Source organism: Gorilla gorilla, chromosome 11 (genome assembly GCF_029281585.2).
Source record: "Gorilla gorilla gorilla isolate KB3781 chromosome 11, NHGRI_mGorGor1-v2.1_pri, whole genome shotgun sequence".
NCBI lineage: Eukaryota > Metazoa > Chordata > Mammalia > Primates > Hominidae > Gorilla > Gorilla gorilla.
The window spans coordinates 15,934,782-15,960,972 of record NC_073235.2 but is presented as its reverse complement, the minus strand read 5'-3'; the positions used below and the strand labels follow the sequence as shown (position 1 = coordinate 15,960,972).

Genomic DNA, 26,191 nt, shown 5'->3' with positions numbered 1-26,191 from the left:
TAATTGTGGGTTAACATGATCAGCTCATTGGTCAGGCACGTAGGATTGATAGTTTAGTAATGCAAGGCAGGACAACACAGAAGAATAAGGCAAGGGAAAAGAAAAGGAGGAGGAGATAGGGGAGGAGATAGCTGAAGAAGAGAGGAGCCCAGACACGCCAGAAGAGACACAATAAAGACCTGTTAATCAAAGATCATGAGAGGCTATTGCTTTGGACTGAGTTCCTACATTAGGCCACAACACACTAGTGCGAACCAAAATGGAGTGACTCATGCTGAATGACACATAATCAAACTGAAACGTTAAGGAAGCAGATAGATCCCCTCCCCGCAAAAAACAAACAAACAAACAAAAAAAAAACAGTTTTTCCTGAAAATAGGAGATTTCAGGCTCCCTGAGCCAGTGTAATAAGTGGATCCTCTCTGATTTAACCTTCATTTAAAAATCAACTTAACATTAACCAGTCAGCCTTTTACTATTGCTTCATTTCTTTGTCCCCACCTTACAAAACCCACTGCTCTGCCAGTGCCCAGTGGGAGCTCTCATTCTATTTTGTAGAATGGCAGCTGTCCTGATTCATGAATTGTGAGTAAGAACCAATGTGAGTAAGAACTGTAACTAAGTTTGTTGTAATTTTGTCTTTTGACAACTACAACAATGCAAGCTCTTTAGGATTCAAGTTATAATTCCAATTAGACCTCATGGCCAGCTTGTGCCTCTCAATATCAACAAAGGCCATTCAAATTTACCAACCCACTCCACAGAGCTTTGTCTAGCTAATTCAACCTTATTCCTCTAGTTTCTCTCCTCAGTTTGTGCTAGTAAAATAACAGGTTGTTTTTAACTTGTTTTGTATTTTTTAAGCTTTGAAACCCGTTCTTCAAAAAAAAAAAAAAAATCTTTGAAGCAGCCCAATGAAATAAACAGAAAAATACCATACCATTCTGTGCTGAAGCATGGAAGTAGCTGCAAAAACCTCTATACCTGAAGACATTTGAATTGTTAACTATGTTATTTTGTGGTCCTTTTATATTATGCTATATATTCATTTAAGTATTATATGATTGTATAGATGTCAATGCCTTTCAAACTCTAATGAACACTATATGAATCACCCAGGGATATTGTACAAGATTCCTGTTGAGTTCTGGTGTGGGATGAGAGAGGCTGTATTTCTAGCAAACTCCTAGATGAAGCCACTGCTGCTAGACCTTGGCCCTGACGTACATACAATCATAGGACAGTGAATGAATACAAAACATTACATTAAAGGACCACAAAACAACATAGTTAACACATTGGGTAGCACAGTACTGGGTTACTGTGGGCTAACTCGTGGCAGATAAAAGAAAGTATGTTTTTACTTGCCGTTATTAAGACCTCAAAAATTAAAATAATAGTAAGAACTGATTAATGAGCAACAAAACTTCTCACCTAATTAAATGAATTCCCCATTCAGAACTCGGTAATGTCAAGAAGGTCAGGAAAGTCCTCAAGCTCTCTGAACCTCAGTTTCCACTTACATTCTGATTCTTTGAGCTCCATGATTCTAAAGGCAACGTGCTGTTAAATCTAATTGCAAGTCTCGCAAGTCTAGAGTAGATCCCAGGAGATTCAGAGTTGTTGGAGATACCTCAAGTTCGATCCAGGACATGAATCTGGGTTGGGTATTGAACAGGCTCACAGCCTCTGCATGCCATTATTGGAGTTCAGCGGCTCCAAAGTTGGAGTCACTCCCTTGAGTTCCACAAACACTATTACCCTCAGTGGTATTTGCCTTGGTCAAAAGAAATAAGGTCCAGTCTCAGAGTGACACTAAGGGCTCAGACTCAAAAGTCTACAGTAACTTGGAAGCTCATGTAAATGAGGAAAGTTGTCCCCAGTGTTCAAAGGGCCTGATGGGGAGTATGACAAAATGACAGTGCCACCGCTCAGCTCCAGATGATTCTACAATATACAAATGCAGGCCTGCTGACTGCACAGAAGCAGATATTCAGATTTTTCAGAAGAAGTAGAAATCAAGATTTTTAAAAATGTGAATCTTATTTAATATACAACATGTGCTGGTTAACAAGGCCTGAGTGAGGTCCTCCAGTTTGTAAGCCCCAGAAAAAGGACTGCATTCCACAGGCAGCCATCCTGGCTTCTAATGAAATTCAAGGATCAGCTAGCATGAGCACTCCTTTTTTAATGACAAAAAAATATATATTGCACAGTATTCTTTGATAATCTTTGTCAAAATTTTTATTTTTATTTTGAAAGTTCTGGCTTTCTATAAGCTCTTTGTAGTTAATCACAGGCTTGTGATTTGTCCAAAAAGCGCTTTCAGGATTGATGTAGTTCCTGGTTAGCATCTTGTTCTCTTACATTAAAAAAAAAAGAGTACGATTATTTTGTTATTCATGAATACTTTATGATACTTGTTTTAACAAGGAAGCTGAATGCTATGGCCATTGAACATTTTCAAACTGTCTACATGGTAGAGGAAGAAAACCTAGTGGAACAGATGTACACTGTGTTTTCTTCTTTTTCACAGAAACAAACTCACCTCTCCTTGATCTTCCACCCCGTTGCCAAGTTCAGTATTCTGAAGAATATTGAGAAAAAAAAAAGTAAACTGATACTGGCCCTGTCAGAGGGTCTCACTAATTTCCAGTTAATTGTTTTGGGGTTTTGACTGGCTCTGGTGACAACAAAATATTCAACCAATTCTGTTAAGATATCATTTACATCATTTATTCAACTCCTGGGTCACGTTTACTAAACAGCTACTTGAAAAAAAGGAAAAACTAGTCTAAACATTGTTTAATTGACTCATAGGCACAATAATTTGTTTCATTAACTTGTTTACACTTGCTAAGTTGTCAGACTAAATTAAAATAATCAATCTTGTGTGGCCACAAATATGCAGATGTTGTGGAGACTTTGCTTACTCAAGGAGTGAACTTGGTGACTGAAGTTATTGTGGATCCAGGTGACTGAGCAAGAGGTTTATTTTTCCAGGACTTCAAATACAACTCAACAAGACATTTATCAGTAATCATATAAAGTACAAGATATGCATTGGCTAATAAGCAATCTCTGACAAAATAAAGCTGAAGAGTCTCTATCTGAAGCTTGTCAACAAGAAAAGAAATAGCAATAAACAAGACTTTTCCATAAAAGAAAATCTGACTAAAATTACTGTTGGCTGTTTTGTGTTCTTTTCTTGACATACTTTTATCTTCAGTCTACCTCTGTTTAAATATGACTGCAGATGTAAATGAACCTAGCCAAAATCTGCTGACTTTTGTCCAGATCAGAACCACCCGACTGACTTTTGCTCATGGAAAGTAATAAACGATGTCTGTTTTAAGCAACCAAGATTTAGGGTGGTTACTTAGCAATAGATAACTGATACGTTTGATTCTCATAATTGTTATTTCCACTTAAGATGGAATTTACAAGGCATATAACTCAAAACATTCTATCTTTATGATGTTTTAATAAATAGGCAAAAATAGATTCAATCAATTCCATATAATAAAAGGCTTCTATCACCACATTCACTTTCTCTGTCCCCCACAGCTAACCCCTAGCAAGCTCTAATGTGTTCTCCATTTCTAAAACATTGGCATTTTTTAAATGTTATGTTAATGGAATTATACAGTCAGTAACTAATATGGTTTGGTTCTGTGTCCTCACCCAAATATCATCCCGAATTGTAATCTCCACATATTGAGGAAGGGACCTGGTGGGAGGTGACTGGATCATGCCGTGCTGTTCTCATGCTACTGAGAGAGTTCTCATGACATCCGGTGGTTTAAAAGTGGCAGTTTTTGGTGGGAATTGAACAATGAGATCACACGGACACAGGAAGGGGAATATCACACTCTGGGGACTGTGGTGGGGTGGGGGGAGGGGGGAGGGATAGCATTGGGAGATATACCTAATGCTAGATGACGAGTTAGTGGGTGCAGCGCACCAGCATGGCACATGTATACATATGTAACTAACCTGCACAATGTGCACATGTACCCTAGAACTTAAAGTATAATCAAAAAAAAAGAAAAGAAAATAAATAAATAAAGTGGCAGTTTCCCCTAGGTTGTCTTTCTCTTTCTCTCTCTCTCTCTCCTTTCTCTCTCTCTCTCCTCTCCTCCTCTCCTCCTGTCTTCTCCTTCTCCTCTTTCTCTTCCTTCTCCTCCTTCTCCCTTCTCCTCTCTCTTCTCCTCCTTCTCTCTCTCTCTCTCTCCTTGTGAAGAACATGCTTGCTTCCCCTTTGCCTTCCGCCTGATTATAAGTTTCCAGGGGTCTCTCAGCTATACAGAACTGAGAATCAACTGGACCTCCTTCTTTTAAATAAATTACCCAGTCTCAGGTAGTATCTTTATAGCAGTGTGAAAACGGACTAATACAGTAACCTTTTGGGTTGGCTTATTTCACTCAGAATAATTCTCTGAAGACTCATCTAAGTTGCTGCTTGTCCATCTCTTTCCATTGTTGAATAGTATTCCATGATAAGTTTATACCACAATTATTTAAGTAAAGCTATTGTGTACAGGTTTTTGTGTGAACATGAGTTTTGATTTCTCTGGGATAAATGCCAAAGAGTACAATTGCTAGTTATATGGTGGCTGTACCTCTTAACATTTTGATTATCAATCTATGAATGATTCCATTTCTCAACATTCTTGTTAGCATTTGGTGTTGTCTCTATTTTTATTTTAGGCTTTTTGATAGGGGTATCATGATATTTTATTGTGGTTTTAATTTGCATTTAACTAATAGCTAATGATGTTAAACATTTTTTCATTTATTTATTTGTTATCTGTATATAGTCCTGGGTGAAATATTTCTTTATGTCTTCTGTTCATTTGAAGTTTTCTTTTTCCTTTGAGGTTAGAGAGCTCTATGTATATACTAGACACTAGTCCTTCATTGAATACGTAGTTTGCAAATCCTTCTACTACTTTTTTTTTAGTTTGATGTAGTGCATTTCTTATTTGTTCCTTTTTTGGATCATGCTTTCGGTGTCAAATCTAAAAACCATTTGTCTCATGGTAAATCTTGAAGATTTTCTCCTGTTTTTTTTTCCCCCTAACTGCTTTATATGTTTTATATGTAAGTTCATTATTCATTTTAAGTTGATTTTTATAAACAGTAAGAAGTTTAAGTAGAGGCTCCTTTTTTGTCTATAGATGTCCACTTGCTGCAAAACTTTTTGTTTTTTTTGTTTTTTTGGGGGTGTACTTTTTATTATTATTATACTTTAAGTTCTAGGGTACATGTGCACAACGTGAAGGTTACATATGTATACATGTGCCATGTTGATGTGCTGCACCCATTAACTCGTCATTTAACATTAGGTATATCTCCCAATGCTATCCCTCCCCCCTCCCCCCACCCCACAACAGTCCCCAGTGTGTGATGTTCCCCTTCCTGCATCCACGTGTTCTCTTTGCTCAATTCCCACCTATGAGTGACAACATGTGGTGTTTGGGTTTTTTGTCCTTGCGATAGTTTGCTGAGAATGATGGTTTCCAGCTTCATCCATGTTCCTACAAAGGACATGAACTCATCATTTTTTTATGGCTGCATAGTATTCCATGGTGTATCTGTGCCACATTTTCTTAATCCAGTCTATCATTGTTGGACATTTCGGTTGGTTCCAAGTCTTTGCTATTGTGAATACTACCACAATAAACATACGTGTGCATGTGTCTTTATAGCAGCATGATTTATAATCCTTTGGGTATATACCCAGTAATGGGATGGCTGGGTCAAATGGTATTTCTAGTTCTAGATCCCTGAGGAATCACCACACCGACTTCCACAAGGGTTGAACTAGTTTACAGTCCCACCAACAGTGTAAAAGTGTTCCTATTTCTCCACATCCTCTCCAGCACCTGTTGTTTCCTGACTTTTTAATGATTGCCATTCTAACTGGTGTGAGATGGTATCTCATTGTGGTTTTGATTTGCATTTCTCTGATGGCCAGTGATGATGAACATTTTTTCATGTGTCTGTTGGCTGCATAAATGTCTTCTTTTGAGAAGTGTCTGTTCATATCCTTCTCCCACTTTTTGATGGGGTTGTTTGATTATTTCTTGTAAATTTGTTTAAATTCTTTGTAGATTCTGGATATTAGCCCTTTGTCAGATGAGTAGATTGCAAAAATTTTCTCCCATTCTGTAGGTTGCCTGTTCACTCTGATGGTAGTTTCTTTTGCTGTGCAGAAGCTCTTTAGTTTAATTAGATCCTGTTTGTCTATTTTGGCCTTTGTTGCCATTGCTTTTGGTGTTTTAGACATGAAGTCCTTGCCCATGCCTATGTACTGAATGGTATTGCCTAGGTTTTCTTCTAGGGTTTTTATGGTTTTAGGTCTAACATTTAAGTCTTTAATCCATCTTGAATTAACTTTTGTATAAGGTGTAAGGAACGGATTCAGTTTCAGCTTTCTATATATGGCTAGCCAGTTTTCCCAGCACCATTTATTAAATAGGGAATCCTTTCCCCATTGCTTGTTTTTGTCAGGTGTGTCAAAGATCAGATAGTTGTAGATATGCGGCATTATTTCTGAGGGCTCTGTTCTGATCCATTGGTCTATATCTCTGCAAAACCATTTGTTGAAAAGGCTATCTTTTCTACAATGAACTACATTTGCACCTTTATCAACAATCAGTTTGGCATATTTGAATAGTTCTTTTTTTTTTCATTTTTTCATCTATGTATCTCTCTATCAATATCACAATAATTTTATTTTTGTAGTTATACAGTAAGCCTTAAAACAGGTAGAATGATTCCTCATATTTCATTTTTCTTTTTCAAGATGGTTTTAGCTAATTCAAGATTTATGCCTTTCTATGTAAATTTGAGAATAAGCTTGTCTATGCGTAAAAACAAAACAAAACAGAAACTTGGGAATAATTGACATCTTCCCTATTTTGAGCTTCTCAATCCATGAACATGGAATATATTTCTATCTATTTACATTTTATTTGATTTCTTTCATCAGCATTTTGTCATTTTCAGCATACAGATTCTGTACATGCTTTATTAAGTATACACAAATAGACTGCATTTTCTTTGGAAAAATTTTAGCTTGTATGGTATTTCAAATTTTGATTGTTGTATGTTCACAGTTGGTATAAAAAATAAAATTTTGCATGCTGATCTTGCATCCTATGATTTTTTGAACTCATCCACTTGTTATGTAAGTTTTTTTGTAGATCTCTCCAGATTTTCTATGTAATTATGAAATTTGTAAATGGAGATAATTTTCTTTACAATTTGTATGCCTTCTCCTTTCATCCTTCATTCCTTCCTTCCTTCCTTATTTATTTTTTCCTTGTAGCAATGGCTAGAACTTCCAATACTGCATCCAATAAGAATGGTGAGAATACATTCTTGCTTTATTACAAATCTTAGGAGGAAAATAATGAGTCTTTCATCATCTAAGATGTTAATTTTAGGTTTTTTGTAGATGCTTTTTGTCAAGTTAAGGAAATTACTCTCTATTCTTAACTTGTGGTGCGTGTTTGCAGTAAATAAACGTCAGATTCTGTTAAATTATTTTTCTAGGTAAACTGATATAATCCTCTATTTTTTCCTACCCTGTTGATAAAAGGAATTGCATTGATTTTTGAATGTTAAGCCAGCTTTTCATACCTGGAATAAATCTCACTTGATCATACTGTATAATTCTTCTTATACATTTTTATTCAATTTGCTAATATATTGTTGAAAATTTAGGTCATAAGAAGTATTTATCGGTAGCTTTTTTATACTGTCTGTGTGGTTTTGTTTTCGGGGTAATATTAGTTGTATGAAATGAATTGAGTAGCAGCAGTATTTTTAGCTGCCTAAATTTAGATGTTACTCAATAATCTATCACCAATAGAAATACATACATATATACACATATATGTACATATATACACATATGTACACATATGCACATATATGTACATATATACACATATGTACATATATACACATATATGTACATATATACAATATGTACATATATACACATATATACATATATACACATATTTATACATACATATATTTATGTACATACATATATACACACATATGTATGTATATATGTGCATATACATATATACATATGTATGTATAAATATACACATACATGTTTATGTACATATATGTATGTGTATATATGTATATATATATATATACACACACATATACTCTACTGCCTCAGCCTCCCGAGTAGCTGGGATTACAGGTGCACACCACCACACTGGCTAATTTTTGTATTTTTAGTAGAGGCATGGTTTCACCATGTTGGCCAGGCAGGTCTTGAACTCCTGACCTCAAATGATCCAAGGCCAAGGCCTCCAATATACATATATATATACATATATACACACACATAAATGTATATATACGTATGTATATGTGTATGTATGTGTATATGTGTGTATAAATATATATGCAGTATTTCATATATACATATATGTGTATATATGTGTGTGTATAAATATATATGTAGTATTTCATAAAATTCAATAATATACTGCAATGGGAATAAACAAACCACAAGTACACCCAAAAGTATGTATGGATCTCACAAACATGTAGCAAAGAAGCCAGTGACAAAAGAGTGCATATAAGAATCCATTTTTGGCTGGGTGCAGTGGCTCACACCTGTAATCCCAGCACTTTGGGAGTCCTTGGCCTTGGATCATTTGAGGTCAGGAGTTCAAGACCTGCCTGGCCAACATGGTGAAACCATGCCTCTACTAAAAATACAAAAATTAGCCAGTGTGGTGGTGCGCACCTATAATCCCAGCTACTTGGGAAGCTGAGGCAGTAGAATTGCTTGAAGCTGGGGAGGCAGAGGGTGCAGTGAGCCGAAATCATGCCACTGCACTCCAGCCTGGGCAACCGAGTGAAACTCTGACTCAAAAAAAAAAAAAGAATCAATTTTTATAAAGAACTTAAGGGCAAACTAATCTGTGATGTCAGAAGTCAAGACAATGGTTTTAAGAATTAGTTCCTGAAAGGGGGCATAAGGATAGTTTTCTGGGGTGCTTTTCATGTTCTGTTTCTTTATCTGGGTGCTGACTATACAGGCATGGGTATCTGTGTACATTTCACTGAGTTTGGTAATTGCCTACATATTTCTGTATGATTGCTATACTTTGATTAAAAAAGAAAAATAATATCCACCAAGCCATCACCAGTCCCACAGAGTAGCTCCCCACTCCCACACACGCACTATTTCCTGTTTGAACTTTCAGGGACTGTGGCATATGATTCAAAGATTATATAAATGTAAACACAAGAAGAGCTATTTTATACTGTGTTTCACTAGAAAGACATGAAATTCATTGTTTCTCAAAAAGAGCCACCATATTTTTTTGTTTCTTTTTTGGGTCTTAGTGTTGAACAGCTTCATTGGTGTCCAATGTACAATCTTTGTAAAACATTTGAGAGCCGTTCATATTTCTAATAGAGAGAAAATGGATCAAAAGGTAGTTTTGCCAACTACTTTTCATTTGATGTGCATTTTTTTCCTTGCCTACTTTGTACTTGAAGATAGGGATATCACAGAGTATTGTCATAACAATACCCAGTTAATCTAAAATAATTGAGCCTGATAACATCTCTGATTACAGTATCCTTTCTTTAGTGTTCTGTACTTAAGAATGATAAATGAATAGATAACCATTAAATACACACTAGAAAATGAAAGCCATGATTAGTAAAGTACATCAAGAACTTGATACTATCCTGGCTTTAAAGCAATAAGTAGGAATGATAGATTCAAGTGGTTAGTGGTACTATGTCTTATATCACAAGAACAAACAATTCACCGAAAACTACTTCCACCCAAGAGATTTAAAGTTCTTAAGCCTTAGAAGAAAAACCCTGGCCCTTCTAAATGCCTCTGATGGTTTGTGAAACAGCACAGTGCAAGAAGCCTGCAAAAAAACGTTCACTGAGAACTCTGAGAAACAGGAAAACTTGTTTGAACAAAATCAATTCACTCCAACTGCACCACCTAGTCACTATCAAGTTACCCTCACAGGAAAGAGAGTTCCTATTGATCCACCCACCTCTATCACCCTTACTCTCCACTTGTCTACTTTGTTATTTTACAGTTCCTAGGAGAGGAAAAGTTGTTTTAAAAGTTTCTAGGTGATACCTTGCATTTTCAGACGGACGATGTATAAAACTGTGATTCTTTAAATAGATTAACTACAAATGGTTCTCAAAATTTAGTGTCCATGAGAATGAGCTGCAGTCTTTAAAAAATGTTAATATTCAGATCCCAGCCCTAGAGATTATGATTGGGCACTGGATCCCTGAATTCTGCATTTTTAGCAATCATCCCAGGTGATTCTGATACATTAGACCTGGGAGAAAAGAACAGAGACAGAGAGAGAGGGGCAGAGAGAGAGACAGACAGAAAACCAGTCTAAATAAATAAAAATTCCAAGACTGAAAAGCATTTTTGCAAAATGACAAAGCTTGATACTTTTGAATATAAATGGCAATAACAACTGGGTATAAATTGTGCTGCCCTGCACCATAGTATGAGGCCTGATATATAAAAGTAGGATATCAGTAAATATTATATAGCACCCTCACTCATTCATTCCATTACTATTTATTATAAACACCTCTGTGCCAGGAAAGGTGAGTCCTGAAGGATATCATGGTAAGTGTTTTTTAAAAATCTGGGAGTGCAACAGAGAAAACAGAAAAATAACATGCTTGTGTGTAAACTGTGCCGTGCGGATGATCTTATTTAAGTTCTCTTCTTCAGGATAAACCAACAAATGCATACATTGGGAATTCAGGTCACAAGCTTTAATGCTCTATAGAAGCCTTTCTCCCTCTATGATATTCAGATTCTTCAAGCTGACCAGATTGCTTCAAGAACAAATAGCTGATGCACAGAAGCCCCTGCGCCATGCATGGCAAGGCCTCCAGGTTCCTCAGAGGGTGACCACTCTTTCAGTTCACTGTCAAGGCTCAGAATGCAGATGACCCATCTCTTAGGGTTTGCAGCCCTTCTGGAATATAGCCCCTACCATGACTTTCAAAAGTTTCATAGGTACAGCTCCCCCTGTTGAACATCTATCCAATGCCTTATAAGTGGAGGACAAAGCTACTCAGTAATGGGTGTGTTTCTCCCCCAAGGTCAAAGTCGTGTCCCAGACATACGTACAGTACTTACCTTTAGTTTTTCCCACCTTAGGGTGACCTTCCTCCCTTCGCAGCACGGTATATTCTCACTCCAAGTCAGAGGGCAGTATTGATTTTCCCTCTCTCTTTAAAGGATCTGAATTTCGGAATTTGAGGTGCCCCTTAAGAATTCTTCCTGTGTTGCATACAGCCCTGTATTTACTCAGTCCGCTGAGAAAGATACCATGGTAGGTATACACCAACATATCCTTGTTCCCAACACTGGGCACATTTTCTCCAGTTATCATTAATAGGAATAGGGTTGACTTGGCCAGGAAAAAGAAGAAGGGCCAGTGTGGTTGTCTAAGGTTTTGTTGACATAATGAATAAGAAAAGCAAACTGCAATTTTACGTTCCTCATTCTTTTTTATTTTGGTTGTTACACCATTAGTATAGGATTTTGTTAGGAAAATAATGATCAAATAGCAAAAGCGGCTGGGCGCAATGGCTCATGCCTACAGTCCCAGCACTTTGGGAGGCCAAGGCAGGTGGATCACTAGGTAAGGAGTTTGAGACCAGACTGTCTAACATGGTGAAACACTATCTCTACCGAAGATATAAAAAATTAGCCGGGCATGGTGGTGTATGCCTGTAATCCCAGCTACTCGGGAGGCTGAGGCAGGAGAATAGCTTGAACCTGGGAGGCGGAGGTTGCAGTGAGCCGAGACTGCGCCATTGCACTCCAGCCTGGGTGACAGAGAGAGACTCTATCTCAGAAAAACAACAACAAAAAATAACAAAAGCATACACAAAATTACAAATCATTCTTTTAAGCTTTTGTTTAGCCAAATGTATATAAGTGTGTGTATTTATGTATGTATGTATGTATAAATATATACAAATATGTATATGTATCTTTTAATGACTAAATGTCAGTGTTTATATTACTTGCAAGCTACTTCTTTCACTAAAAATGTATCATAAAATCTTTCCATTTCAAAAATATTATACAGTTGCCATCAATTTAAAGGTTACATTGTATCTATTGCATGTGTTTACCTTGTGTAACTTCACGAGTCCTCTAAAGTTCAGTATCTGGGGCTGTTCACAATTTTTACCACTATAGACAATTCTACATTTTTAAACTACATCTTTGATCGCCTGTGATGAACTCACTTGAACCTCCGTCTACATCTACATCTCTTCAGGTTATGTTCCTAAAAGTACAGCTGCTGGTTCAAACAAACTGATCTTCAAAAAATGAAATCTTTAACATTGTAGGAAAAACAAGCCATTTCAGCAGAACACATTGGGTTATGACTATGGTAAATAACTGTCTTGAAGCATAATAGTAGGCAGTTTGTCTACAAGGCAGAAATTGTCCTAATTGCAAACCTAATTTTTTCAGGGGCACCATTATTATTTATCACTAGAGTTTCATTCATCATAGACAAGTGAATGAGTAATTTTAATAGCAATGGCTACCATACACCTCATACTGCACTTATTATTTATTTTTTCATACTCTTAAATGCCTTCTATTGTTCACTGCCAGAGATAAAAGAAAGAAGATTGGGGCTATATAGGTAGTGACTTCTAATAGATGCAGAGGACTTCTAGTTGAATAAGGCCAAAGGAGAAAAAAAATGATAATAAGCTTGGCAAACAGTGGGGCACACACCACCCAGATTTGGCCCAGATTGCTGTGTGCTATTCCCAAGAACAGTCTCTTCCATCTTTCCCAATCTGCATGTACAAAGGGCAGTGATGAGGCACTCTAAGTTGGAATCACATATTATAAGATGTGGTTGCTATGGTGATGGGAGGAGATTGGCTAAGGTAGAACGGCATTAGGAGATTGTATTGTTGAGATAAACCTGGACCACATAGGATTTTACACCAACTTACTTTTGTGAACCAGCTTCAGCATTTCTTTTTGCCTCATTTCACAATGCTAGAACACATCACAAATAGAATAAAAACAAATACCAAAAGTTTCTTCTAGCTAGAGGGGTCTCCATCACCACTAAACTTTGTGGCATCTTCTGGTAAGTTACTAGAAGTTGGGGGAGATTAAAGTCTGACAACCTCTTTACCAACTCTTCCTGACTGTGAGTCCCCTGAGATAATAATATGAGGACAAATATTAGGCTGAGACGCAGCCTGCATCGAAGGTGAGAACAGTTCTGGGACAACTTCTTTTTCAGTCTTTCTCGCACTAACCCCCCTTAAAATGACTTTCTGAGAAAGCTCAATGCTGCCAGGAGAATTTACTGTTTGTTCCAGCCAAAACCTGGTGATAGGCCAATAGGCCCTTGAATCCCTCTTAAAGCACTTATTTTAGAAAGCTTGCAATTATAAATCCTTTCTCTGCCCCCATTGAAATAAATCTTTTACCATCCAGAACTGGCTTCTCAAGGACATGAGAGCCATCTCCTTGAAATACAAACATTCAAGGCAATAGTTCTCATTCCCAGTCCCTGTAGGACAGTAAGGACCTAACTTCAGTGGATGTCTTGCTCCAACTTGCACCACTAATTTCTGTCAAAAAGATATGAGAAGTTTGCTCCTCTAGGTGAACACTAGTTAGCAAACCCAGATAGCCTAATCACATGGACCAATCTCTCCCTTAATGCCTTTCTTTGGGTACACCCCAGCATTCAAACAGTCTCCTGCCTTTCGTTGGACTGAGCTGTTATGCTGAGGTCTCTCCCACATTGCAAGAGTTATTCCTGAGTGAAATCGAAGTTTACTGCTTTTAAAAAGTGCCCCATTTTATTTTCTTTGGCAATACTGACTGTTGAAGCTGTGGCAACTTTCAGATCCTACCAATCCTGTGGTTTGTTTTCTAACCAGATTTCTATCCTCTTGATAGTTCTAAGTTTCACTCATCATTAGGTTTCTAGCGCTTTTCTTACCTACTGAAACTTCAGTTTATCAGCCTTCCTGGCTTTGAAATGTACCTGTTGAACTCTGCTCCATCTCACGAGCCTAGCAACAGATGTGTTGTGTGAGACCATTTAAGTTGACAATAGGAGACACAAAAGACACTAAAACTAATAAGAAATTCATCTCCAATTTACAACCCACGTCATTTTAGGAGACTCTGTTTTCATATTGAAAATCTACTCTTTATATTCATCCATATCATATTTATCAACAATCAAACTTGAAATGATTATAGAATTTATCTTCAAAAAATATTTTAGCATTCCTGTTTATTTCTATGGGAAATTAAAAATAAAATAGGGAGGTTGTCGGTGTAAAGGGAAGCAAAATTCTAAGGAGATGGGTTGCTCAATCTTGTTACCATCCCTATTTGATTCTCTAGGAATCTGTCTAACAGCACAGCAATGCTGATATTTCCTTTGCTTCTAATCCTTTGACACCTTTTAGACTGCTTAAAAGAAACAAATGGTCTCTTGACTTTGCCAAGAAAATGATCCAAAACTCTCAAATTTAAACTATTTCCCATTTTTTCTTTCTAGCATTTGCTCACCAACCAGGAGGTAAGGCAGTAACAATATAACAGCTTTTATTGCCACCGTCATATTTTTATTACTCATTAAGTAATAGTATTAAGCAAACATTATTTATCAAGTTTTAATGATGTGGTATGTACGAAAAAGAACATACAGTTAGGTTGTAAACTTTAAATATAGATTTTAGTTGTCATAGTTTAATGCAAAAGCTCTCATTTTCTACTTTGTCTCATCTACTGCCCTCCAAACTTGACTATTTAACAAACAACTATTTGTTGAGAGGCTACTCTGTCCCTACAATGCACTAATAAAAGACCCAAACTGTTACAACTGCTACCTCAAAACAAGACTCCACCAATGAGGTGCTTAGGGCATAGTTGGTGAGATGATATCTGCATGTGTACAGCAATTAGCAAACAAGGCAGTATGGACTGCATGAAAATACTTTTTGTATTCCACTTTCAAGTGTCTTAAGTAAGATTCTCTGGCTTTGGTCATTGTGGGAGAAGATAAAATATAATTCCTTACTTAAAAGAGCTCACAATTTAATTGAAGAAAGAAAAGATAGCACATACATGAATATAGCTATACTTGCAAAGTAACTTGTAAATTTCTATAACACACAGTGAATAAGTTAAGCAAATGGACACCAGTTCAATCAAGGAAGAATTAAGGAGAAAATGAGATTGTCGATATTACCCCTTCTCATCTCCAATCCCCAAAAGAAATATCCCTGTAGCCAGGAAATTTAGTAAAGGCTTAGCCTATCTCAGGTCCCAATAGGTTTATGTAGAAATCCCATACAATAGTAATGGAAGGTGACTTGAAACTTCAGCTTTAAATTAGGAATTAATACAATTTAAATCTACTTCATTTTAATTTTATTGGCCAAAAAGAACACAATTCTTCAGAGACCAGAAACCCTTGATGCTTTTTCTCATCACTGAAAATTGTCATAGTGAATCCTACTGGGAACTAGTGTCTTAAATTCAAATGATTAAAAAAAATAAAGGTAGGCAAGTTAAAATTTTCCTCTAACAGAAATACATCAACAACACTCTTTGGCTATGGGGACAACACAGCAATGGTTTTGATGGTTCTGTGCTGCCGTCAGCTCAAATTGGTGGAAGAGCAATTTAGTCTAACCAACCACTTAACCCAGGAAGATTTATTGACAAGAGGGTCCGTGGTGGAAGCCTATCTTACTCTCCAAAGAACAACAAAGGGAAACACTCTGTGTCTGCCCACATCACCTCAAGGTGTCCATTGGTTTGGCCTTGTTGGTTTTTGGTTTCTTTACCCTGGTTTGTTTTCGTCCGATATCCATAATAACCCCTGTCCCCCAACTGTCTTTCTCTTCTCTATTTCTAAAGAAGGTAACATTTGGCAGGAAGGGCCTCTGCTCTGTGCAGCTAGCTTTTAGGCTCCTTGCAAACTCACTGTGGAAGTGTCTGGGAGGTTGTTCATTCTTCCTCAATTTCCTGTTCAACCATTTGGCCATTCAGTATACATATATTTGGTATTTTTGTTTTTTTTTGAGATGGAGTCTCACTCTGTCACCCAGGCTGGAGTGCAGTGGTGCAATCTCAGCTCACTGCAACCTTGGCCTCCTGGGTTCAAGGCATTCTCCTGCCTCAGCCTCCTGACTAGCTGAGATTATAGGCATGCACCACCACTCCCAGCTAATTTTTGTATTTTTAGTAGACACGGGGTTTTGCCATGTTGGCCAAGCTGGTCTGAAACTCCTGTATGGTTATCTGCCCGCCTCCACCTCCCAAAATGCTGGGATTACAGGCATGAGCCACCGCACCCAGCCCACAATATATTTTTTTTAAAAAAACTTCTATCTTTCATTCTCCTGGCTGAAGGTTAAACAAGATGAATGATAAAACCTAGACAATAAAAAATGATAATTACTTTTGTTTGAGAACAAATCCTCTCTTGTTTAATAAGTATTTGGTATTCTCAACATTTAGTCCATTTGAGCAACTTTTGCACTCTTGATCTCAATCCTGTACCCATCCTACATTTACCATGAAGTATGATGCCCTGAGATGATGGAATAAAACAGTAACAGTTTCTGGAATTTCTCAGAGAAAAGATCTCTGCCACCAGCATTGTTTTGTCTCTCTCAAGTGAAATCAGAATCTATCTTTTCCTCCTTCCACTGTTCATAATTCATGGCTACTTTCGCTTCTTGCATGCCTATAGAAAAACAAACATGATCTTTAATTTTCTTTCACATGCTATCTCTGTCAACTTCTGCATCATTAGGAAGCCCATTTTCATTTGTCTTTTCCTTTTCCACCCTTTTTTCCCTTCTTCTTCTAAAGAGAACACTAGAAATAGCATTAATCATGGAAAGATTATGTTAAAAATCTAGAAATCACGAAATGAAATGCGATATTTCAAGGATATGATTTCATTAACTTCTCAAGTGCTGTGAAAGTATTCAGAAGCCCCCTTTAAAATCCCCACAAAATTATTTTCAAAGTTCTGCATCCTCTTCTGGGTAAATCTGCTTTTCTTTCGAAGCAGCATTCAAGATGCAGTTTAAAGTTCTCATTCAATTTTACTTTTTCTTTTATTAATTACTAGAATTACAAGAGTTCTATTTTCTACACATTTTCACAGCAAATGTACACTATTTCAGATACATTAAGGCTAAATGGTCTTTTGTGGGTGAGCCTCAGGGGAAACATAACCACCATTTGTAACTGTTTCTGCAGGAAAATGAATTTCGAGTTTCAAACAACTGATTTACAAATGAACATTTGGATAGCTATTGCTTGCCATTTGTAAGTGGAAGACATGTTTCATCTTTTATCCTGTAATTTTTTTTTTTTTTTTTTTTTTTTTTGCATTGTAAGCCTGACAAGGTCATCCAATGAAATGGCCCTAAAAAGTTTTTCCAGGACAAGACGTGATCAGTATTCCCAGTTAGCTGATGCCAGGAAACATTACACCCTAGAGGGATCTGGGCCTCTTGCTACTCCTTTTGACATCTCACTCCCTCAAAAACGCAGACCTAGACAATGTCATATCACTAATTCTACTAGCCTTGGACCTTAGAAAGGTAACTGAACCTCTTAGTTTTCCCATCTATAAAGTGAGAAAAGCAACCTTTACGGAATATTGTAATGATCAGAGGGATATGTGTAAAGACCCTACCAGCACCTGATATTTAAAATAAATGGCTAACAGAGGGAGCTATCATTTTTATTACTATTATCGTTATTATTATTACTAAGATGGTGTATCATTCTGTGGCACCAACTGAAGTGCAGTGGCTGCAATCACAGCTCACTGCTACCTCAACCTTCCCGGGCTCATGTGATTCTCCCACCTCAGCGTCTCAAGTAGCTGGGACTACAGCACTTCACCACCATGGCTGGCTAATGTTTTTTTGTGGTGTTTTGTTTTGTTTTGTTTTGTTTTGTTTTGTTTTGTAGAGATGGGGTCTCTCTGTGTTGCCAAGGCTGGTCTCAATTTCTGGGCTCAAGCTATCCACCCACCTAAACCTCCTAAAGTGCTGGGATTACAAGCATGAGCCACCGTGCCTGGCCTGGAGCTAGTATTATTAATTCAAAGCATTGATTGGAATCAGAAAGATTCAGAATTAAAATCAAGTTAATTCAACAAAAAACAAGCATTGAGCCCTTATCACCTGGGCAGCACTGTGCAAGGTACAATTGGGGTACACAGGTTGGGACAAAGACTGAGTAGTGTAATCTAAAGGAGGTTCTAAGTCTCAGATTGCAACAAACAATATGAACCAACTCTGATCTCTAGACATCTATTTTGTTTGATCCACACAATGCTTCAAACTTTGAATTTGTTGTCAACATTTAGAAGCCACAAAATATTGCATGAAAATAAAAATCTTAAAAAATGTGCACACATGTTTCTGCCTGGCAATAATTGGGTGGTGTTGAAAACTGGTTGTCTTCTTAAGCGTCTAGAAGGCCTTCATTTCACCACACGCTCTACCCAGTCTAGTACTTTGATTTACTTGCTGACCTCTCTAAGCAATGGAGTTTGCAATTCCTATTTTGAATAATATGTTAAAACCATATCCCTTAAAGGGTTCCTTACCACTTACTATTTTAATAACAAAGTGTAAGGTTGCCTCTTTATTTTATGAAGTAAAAATAAATCCACATCACAAGAAATCAGCAACTGGATAGGCACCTGTCAGTGTAGGGCTCTAAACTGGTCACTAAAGGTTTACTTTTTTTTTTTTTTTTTTGATACGGAGTCTTCCTCTCTCGCCCTGGGAGGCAGTGGCTCTCTCTTGCTCACTGTGACTTCCGCCTTCCGGGTTCAAGCACTTTTTGTGCTTCCGGAGTAGCTGGGACTATAGGCATCTGCCACCATGCCCAGCTAACAGTTTTTTATATTTTTAGTAGAGATGCAGTTTCATCATATTGGCCATGTTGGTCTTGAACTCTTGACCTCAAGCGAGCCACCCACCTCAGCCTCCCAAAGTGCTGGGATTACAGGCATGAGCCATCGCGCCCTGCCAAGGGTTACTTTTCAAAGCGAACAGACAATTGCTTACGTTCTATATTATGGATGATAATAGTAAGAATGGTTCACATTCGCTGGTGCTTAGTGCCAGCACCTATTCTATGCTCCTTACCTACATTAATTCATTTAACCCTTCTAAGTACTTTTGGAGTTAGGTACTATTATTTTCTTATTCAGCACAAAAGAAAGCTGAGGCCATGCTCGAAGAAATTAAACAAACTGCCTAAGGTCACATAGCTCTGACAGATTCAAATCCCGGAAACAGAGTCGAGATTCAAAGCAAGCAGTCTGGTGCCAGAGCCAGTGCTCACAACTATTGTGTAATAAAGACCCTTTGCTATGGTCCATCCTTTCCGTGATGATTTGAATTGTTATGCTTAAATATATGCATATAAATACTATATATACACACAACTATGCATACACAATACATATATATGAACAAACCACATAAATACATATATGTTTATGTTATTATTTTCCATTGATAAAATGCACATTGTCAATATCAGATTGCCTTAGTTATTGTGGCTTTATAGAATGTTCTGATACATTTCTTGGCAATTCTCCAGCATATTCTCTCCCAAACAAGTTTTAGTATGACAGGTCCATAATAAATCATATGGGATTTTTAATTAGAATTGCAATAAATTTATAGATGAATTTGTGGGAAATTATCATCCTAATAGTATTATTTCTTTCCAAGTTTATCTCACAGAAGTAGAGAGTGGAATAGTGATTCCAGAGGCAGGTAGGGGTGGGGGGAAGCACAGCCAAAGGTCGGTTAACAACACAACGCACAGCTAGATGGAAGGAATACATTTTAACATTCTATACCACTGTAGGTGACTATAATTAACAACATTTCTTGTATGTTTTCAAATGCCTAGAAAAACAGATTTTGAATGTTCCCAACTCAAAGAAATGGTAAATGTTTGAAGTGATGGAGATGCTAATTACTCTGATTTGATCATTACACATTGCATACATGTATCAGAATATCACACTGTGCTCCATAAATGTGTACAATTATTATAACTTAATTACAAATAATAATAAAAGCAAAAAATACTTCTATTATTTTAGGTTGAATTATTCAAAAATTGTTTTTATATTCAATCAGAGTAAGCTCATTGAAAATATCTTATGAAGTCAAATTGCCAGGGCTTGGTGATAGGTTGGAAATGAGAAGTAAGAGAAAGGTGAACTTGCAGGTATATATTTTTTTTAACATGTGCTACCCTAACCTGTTCAGGGACTTTGTGATCTAGATATCAGGAAGTGCTGCAGCAGCCATTGGCTGGGAGCAGGGAAATTATATCAATAGGATGAGCCGTTTTCAGTGTAGATGGAATAGAAAAGCTCCTCGAAAAGGCATAGAAATGCATTACAATAGAAATGATGGATGCAAGGTAAAGAGTTCCACTGGGAAAAATCAGGAGGCTGAAAGAAAACGTGGAACACAAGGGGGAAAAGCAAGTATGCACTAACATTTACTGAGTGCTACACTATGTCAGGCCCTGCGCTAAACACTTTGTATGTGTCCTTCTAATAGCACCTAAGACATGTGGACGATATTGTCTTCATTTTATAGGTGAGAAGGCCAAAGTTCAGAAAACTTGAGTTACTATTCTACATTCACACAACCAGGAAATGTAAAGAGCAAAATTTGAACCGAGGTCTCTGAGTCCAACGCCCAAGATTTTTGTACTCTATACAGAATGCAATAGCTCCCCTCCAGTCCTGGGCATGCTCAGGTGTTTAGATGGTTAGAGATTTCTATGTGACAGCTGTGACAGACACAGTGGTCATTTTATGGAGAATGGGGAAAACTAACATAATGAGTGGTATCATGCCATATATAGCAGCTCTTTTCAATACAATATAATGGATAATTATTTATTTATTATTTTTTATTTTTTTGAGATGGAGTCTCACTCTGTCATCCAGGGTAGAGTGCAGTGGCATCATCTCAGCTCACCTGAATCTCTGCCTCCCGGGTTCAAGTGATTCTCCTGCCTCAGCCTCCCAAGTAGCTGGGATTACAGGCATGAGCCACAGCTCTCAGCCAATGGACAATTATTTAGGGCAACAGAAATGAATGCAATTTGCTCTAACAGTAAGTGGAACAGTTCTGTATAGCAGAGGATATAACCATGGACAAAAAGAGGATAGAAAGACAATAAAAAATTAAAAACCTTTGTTCTGTGAAGGACACTGTTAAGAAAATGAAAAGATAAGCCACAGACTAGGAGAAAATATTTGCAACAACCATATCTAACAAACGATGTGTATCTGAAATATTTCTTTAGAAAACCTCTTACAAATCAACAATAAGAAAATAAACAACCCAGTTAAAAATGGGCAAAATAACTGAACAGACTCCCCACCAAAGAAGATACACAGGTAGCAAATAAGTATATATAGAGATACTCAGCATTATTTGTCATTAGAGAGCTGCAAATTAAAACAAGAAGATACCATTACATGCCTATTAGAATGACTGAAATCTTAAAAAAATAAAAAGACAATATCCATACTGCTGGTGAAGCATACTGCTGGTCAGAATGCAAAATGGTATAGCCACTTTGAAAGACAGTTTAGACTTACCGTATCCCCCATCAGTTGCACTTTTAGGTATTTACCCAATTGACTTGAATTTATGTCCACACAAAAACCTGCACCTGAATGTTTCTAGAAGTTTTATTTACAATCACCCAAAACTGAAAGCAACCGAGTTCTCCAGAAGGTGAATGGATAAACAAACGGACACATCCACAGATAATATTACTTAGCAATAAAGTAGAATGAGTTATTAATCCATGCTACAATGTGGATAAATCTTAAATGCATATTACTAAATGAAAAAAAGCCTATCTGAAAAGGCAACATAATCTATGATCTTATTCATACGACATTCTGGAAAAGGCAGAAATACATGGACAGAAAACTGATCAGAGATTTGAAGGGGTTTGGGGAGGGAGACAGTTGACTAGGTGAAGCACAGGAGATTCTTTTAGGGCAGCGAGAGTATTCCACACAGTACCATAGTGATGAATATATGACACTGCGTATTTGTCAAAATTCATAGAACTTTACAGAGCAGAGAATAAATTTAACATAGGCAAATTTAAAATAACTAGTAGATCAAGAGATCCTGGGATGAAATGCACACTTTGACAAAAAGATCTAACTGTATGCTAAGTATATAACATAACCTCACTGAAGAGGGTAGGTTACAGAACTGTTGACCTAAGTAACTTTGGAAATTATTGGAAAGTAGAAGATAAAAGGGCGAAGGAACTGCATATGAGCACTGCCCTCTAGTTGGTAAAGCTATTTTTCAAAGGAACATAACTTACCAGTCCTGAAGCCACTCTTCATGTATGTATACCTGGATGGAAAAAGTAAGTAAATGAACCAATAAGAGTTAGATCCAATTTTCTCAGTTTTCAAATGGGAGGTTACAGACAAGCAAAGGAGGAAGACTAGAATGGTCCACGTGGTACAGTACTAGAGTAGGAAACATCATTGTGAACTCATGCTTAAATATTTAATATGGACACAGATGGATGGCTATTGAAATAATCATAGATATGTATACATACATGGGTTAGTATGCACACATAGATTTCCCAGCTCTGTCCACTGAGAGGGCCTAGAAGCAATGAATCCCCTGTAGTGACCAGCACACCCAGCACCAAGATCTTGGTTTCAAAAACCATTCTCCAGTGAAAGAAACCAGAGTCCTTGGGGAAACTGTTGATTCTAGGGCCAAGGCAGGGAATATACAAGATTATCCTGGAGCTTGTGATGGTATCAGAAAGTCAGGAAACGCTTACAAAACAAAAATGATAGGTGTAGGCTGAAAGCATGCAGGAGCTAAGTGACTGAATAAATATGTGACTGAATAAAGTCAACAGGGGGAGGGAGAAGAGGAAGAGACAGATATCCGAATAGAAGAATTTTAAATAATTTATGTTGATACCTGCCCTGTCTCAAGGAGATAGAGAATAATTCCCCACCACGTAAGGGTAGGTGGTGCCAACTATTGCTGCCAGAGAGTATTGTGTGCGAAGCAGGGGGAAGAGCGTTTTAGAGTGGAGACACCTGAAACACTGTCTTAGCCAAGTGATCTAAGTTAACAGCATCAGTGGTAAGTCACGTTGATAGCATAGACCCTTGTTAGGATATGAATTGAATAGTATATCCCTTCTGAAGTTTTCCTCCCCAAAGCCCATAACCCCAGTCTAATTATGAGAAAAACATCGGACAAAACCGACTTGAGTCACATCCTACAAAATCAGGGACCAGTGCTTCTCAAAACTGCCAAGGTTGTTGAAAAGAAAGTCTGAAAAATTGTCACAGTTCAGAGAAGGCTAAGGAGAAATAATTAAATGTCATGTGGTAGAGGGGATCCTGGAACAGGAGGTTAGGAGAAAAGTAATAAAGTTAAATAAAGTATGGAGTTTAGTTAATAGTAATGTGCCACAACGTTTATTCCTCATTGTGACAAATGTACTATAGTAATGTAAAATATTAGCAATAGGGTGATATCTACGGCTCTGTAAAATCTTCGCAACTTGTCGGTAAATATCAAACTATTCTAAGACTTTAATGTGTATTTTTTAAAAAAGAAAATTACCTGGTGTTACGGGATAATGTTTCATTCCAATAAAGCTCCATATCCATTTGCATTGATCATCCTGGTGAAGCCCTTTCTTGATATCACACTCTGCTCCAGTTTTCTCTCAACTGCGATGAATTTGAAAGAATATTGTAGCACTTCCTTTCGATTCAGCAGGGAGACTTCTGTATCTTAGATGGTCGAGGCCTCATTATTTCCTACCTCCTAACCGGCATACCAGCTCCACGCAGCTCTCATCTCCCTCCCTCTCTCCACCTGTCTCTTTTTCATTTTCCATTCTTCTTATAGCTAAAGGTTGAAGATATCTTCTATCATATTTGGTATGTACCAGGTACTTGTGTATATTATTTCTCTAATCCTCCAATTTACGGATGGCAGCACTGAGCCCCAGACTGTTTAATTAACATGTCCTTGGCTAGGAGGCTTTTAAGTGCAGACGGCTGATCAAAATGAAAAGCAAGTATTTGTCTCCGAAGAGCAGGCCCTCTACACCAGCAAAATATTACTCTGTCTTTCTTAAAGGCTTCTAGGTCTTCTTTCATCAGGTGTTTAATGCAATATGATACAGAGGAGGCTGGTCTTTAAAAAGGGGGTTGATCATTATTGGAGGCAAGAGAGTGTGTGGGAGAGGCTGATTGGTTGAGGGAGACAGGTAATCAAATCCTAAGTAAAGGCAAACTTGAAAAACCGCAACCATGGAAAACAAAATTGTTCTCTCCTGGTGACCCAATGGGATCAGGAAAGAATCTGCAGCTTGGCGCCTCTCTTTATTTCCCCCTGCAACAAAGATGGCTCAAAAGGAACATTGTTAAGAGTGTTTCGCTCACTCAGCAATGAGGCAAGCTCATTAAGAAACTGGGGGCTGTGCCAGTGGGGGCTCGCAGGGGTAGCCAATTCCTAACTTCACAAGATCTCACCTGCTGAAAATCATGGAACTCATATGCTAACTCATTCAGATGAAGCTTCAAATTGATGACTTTAAAGAGACTGAATAAACTCTTTATGTTACAATCTGGCATGTGCTTTTAATATTAACTACTACATATTTTATAGACTGTATTTGTTGCCAAGCACTAAAACAAACATTAAGATGGTTTTGCCTTAACTGGTACTATGAATGCTTCCAAAACAGTGGGTATAAAAAGCCGCATAAAACACATCATAGTCCCGAAAATCATCTGCATTAAACTCACATTTGCCACGAATGTGGAAGTTATTTTTCATCTACAAACAATTATATCACAATTACTTACTCTCTGTTAGGAAACATTTCATCAAAAACTCTCATTTAATTGACATAAAAATGCATTTTGCTCAGAGAAAAACATAATCTCTAATTTGTACTAATTAAAGAAATAGGCATTCTGAATTAGTGAAAGGCTCGTGTCTATTGAAAAATATGCCTCTTTATTAGTTTATATACAGAAAGTAACGCAAACTAAGCTACAAAGCTTACAGTAGGTAAAGAAGGACCCAAAAGAAAATAGTCCTATAATGAATAAATAAAAGTAACACACAGTATTCTATATTTTCCATAAAATGGAGACTTGAAAAAATTTGTGTCATAAATAAGTTAAATGTACACCTTGTGTTATCCTGTTTAAATTGTGAATTTACTCAGTAGTTTTTTTCAATCATGCAGTTATAATAGGCACATCTAAATCGTATACTCAGAATTATCACCGTTCAGACAAAGGAGCTTTTTCTCTAGGAAGTAGTTGTAATTAAACCCTAGCTATATCAGCTAATCTGAAATTATATACAAAATGTCTATAGATTGTAAAAAGTCAGTACTATACCAAAACACAAGAAAGGATTGAGCATTACCAGTACTGATCATTTTATATGTCAGTTTCCAAAAATACTTTTTTAGAAAAGCAGACATTTGAACACAAACATATGCTCTTAGAATAGATGATAGATAGATAGATAGATGATAGATAGATGATAGATAGATAGATAGATAGATAGATAGATAGATAGATAGATAGATAGATAGATAGATAGATGATAGATAGATGGATGTCATCCCAAATGCATTCGGTTGCTATGGAATGATTTTCAGAAAGTAAACTACTCTATTTGTTTTCATATCCGGCCCCATCATCATCTCAGCGTATTGCTGGTTATAATCTGTAGAAGAAAATAGAAGACATTTTTCTTGGTCTAACATACCTTGGTAGATGGTTTGTAAGAAGATTTCAGGTAATGAAAAGGGCTTTAATGTCACTGTACCCTCTGCACTTCATGTCTACCAAGGAATAACCTGTCACCACATGGACCATAGCAGCCAAGCAAGTTCCCCAGGAATGGATGGCAGGGGTAAGTCACCATGATAACAGGACATAACCCTCTTTACTACTACTCAAGAAAAATTAAAAAC

The 26,191-nt window shown here is 37.1% G+C and overlaps 1 protein-coding gene and 1 long non-coding RNA gene across 2 annotated transcripts in view; both read right to left on the bottom strand.

The window, feature by feature from the left end:
- DPP10 (dipeptidyl peptidase like 10) overlaps nt 1-26,191 on the bottom strand; it is a 1,401,573-nt gene that overhangs the window by 1,357,639 nt on the left and 17,743 nt on the right. The gene's annotated exons all lie outside the window — the stretch shown is intronic.
- LOC129532023 (uncharacterized) lies at nt 18,043-24,955 on the bottom strand. The gene is made up of 2 exons (XR_008677610.1): nt 23,806-24,955; nt 18,043-22,554 (listed from the first exon to the last, which is right to left on the bottom strand). It is a non-coding gene; the product is annotated as an uncharacterized lncRNA (long non-coding RNA).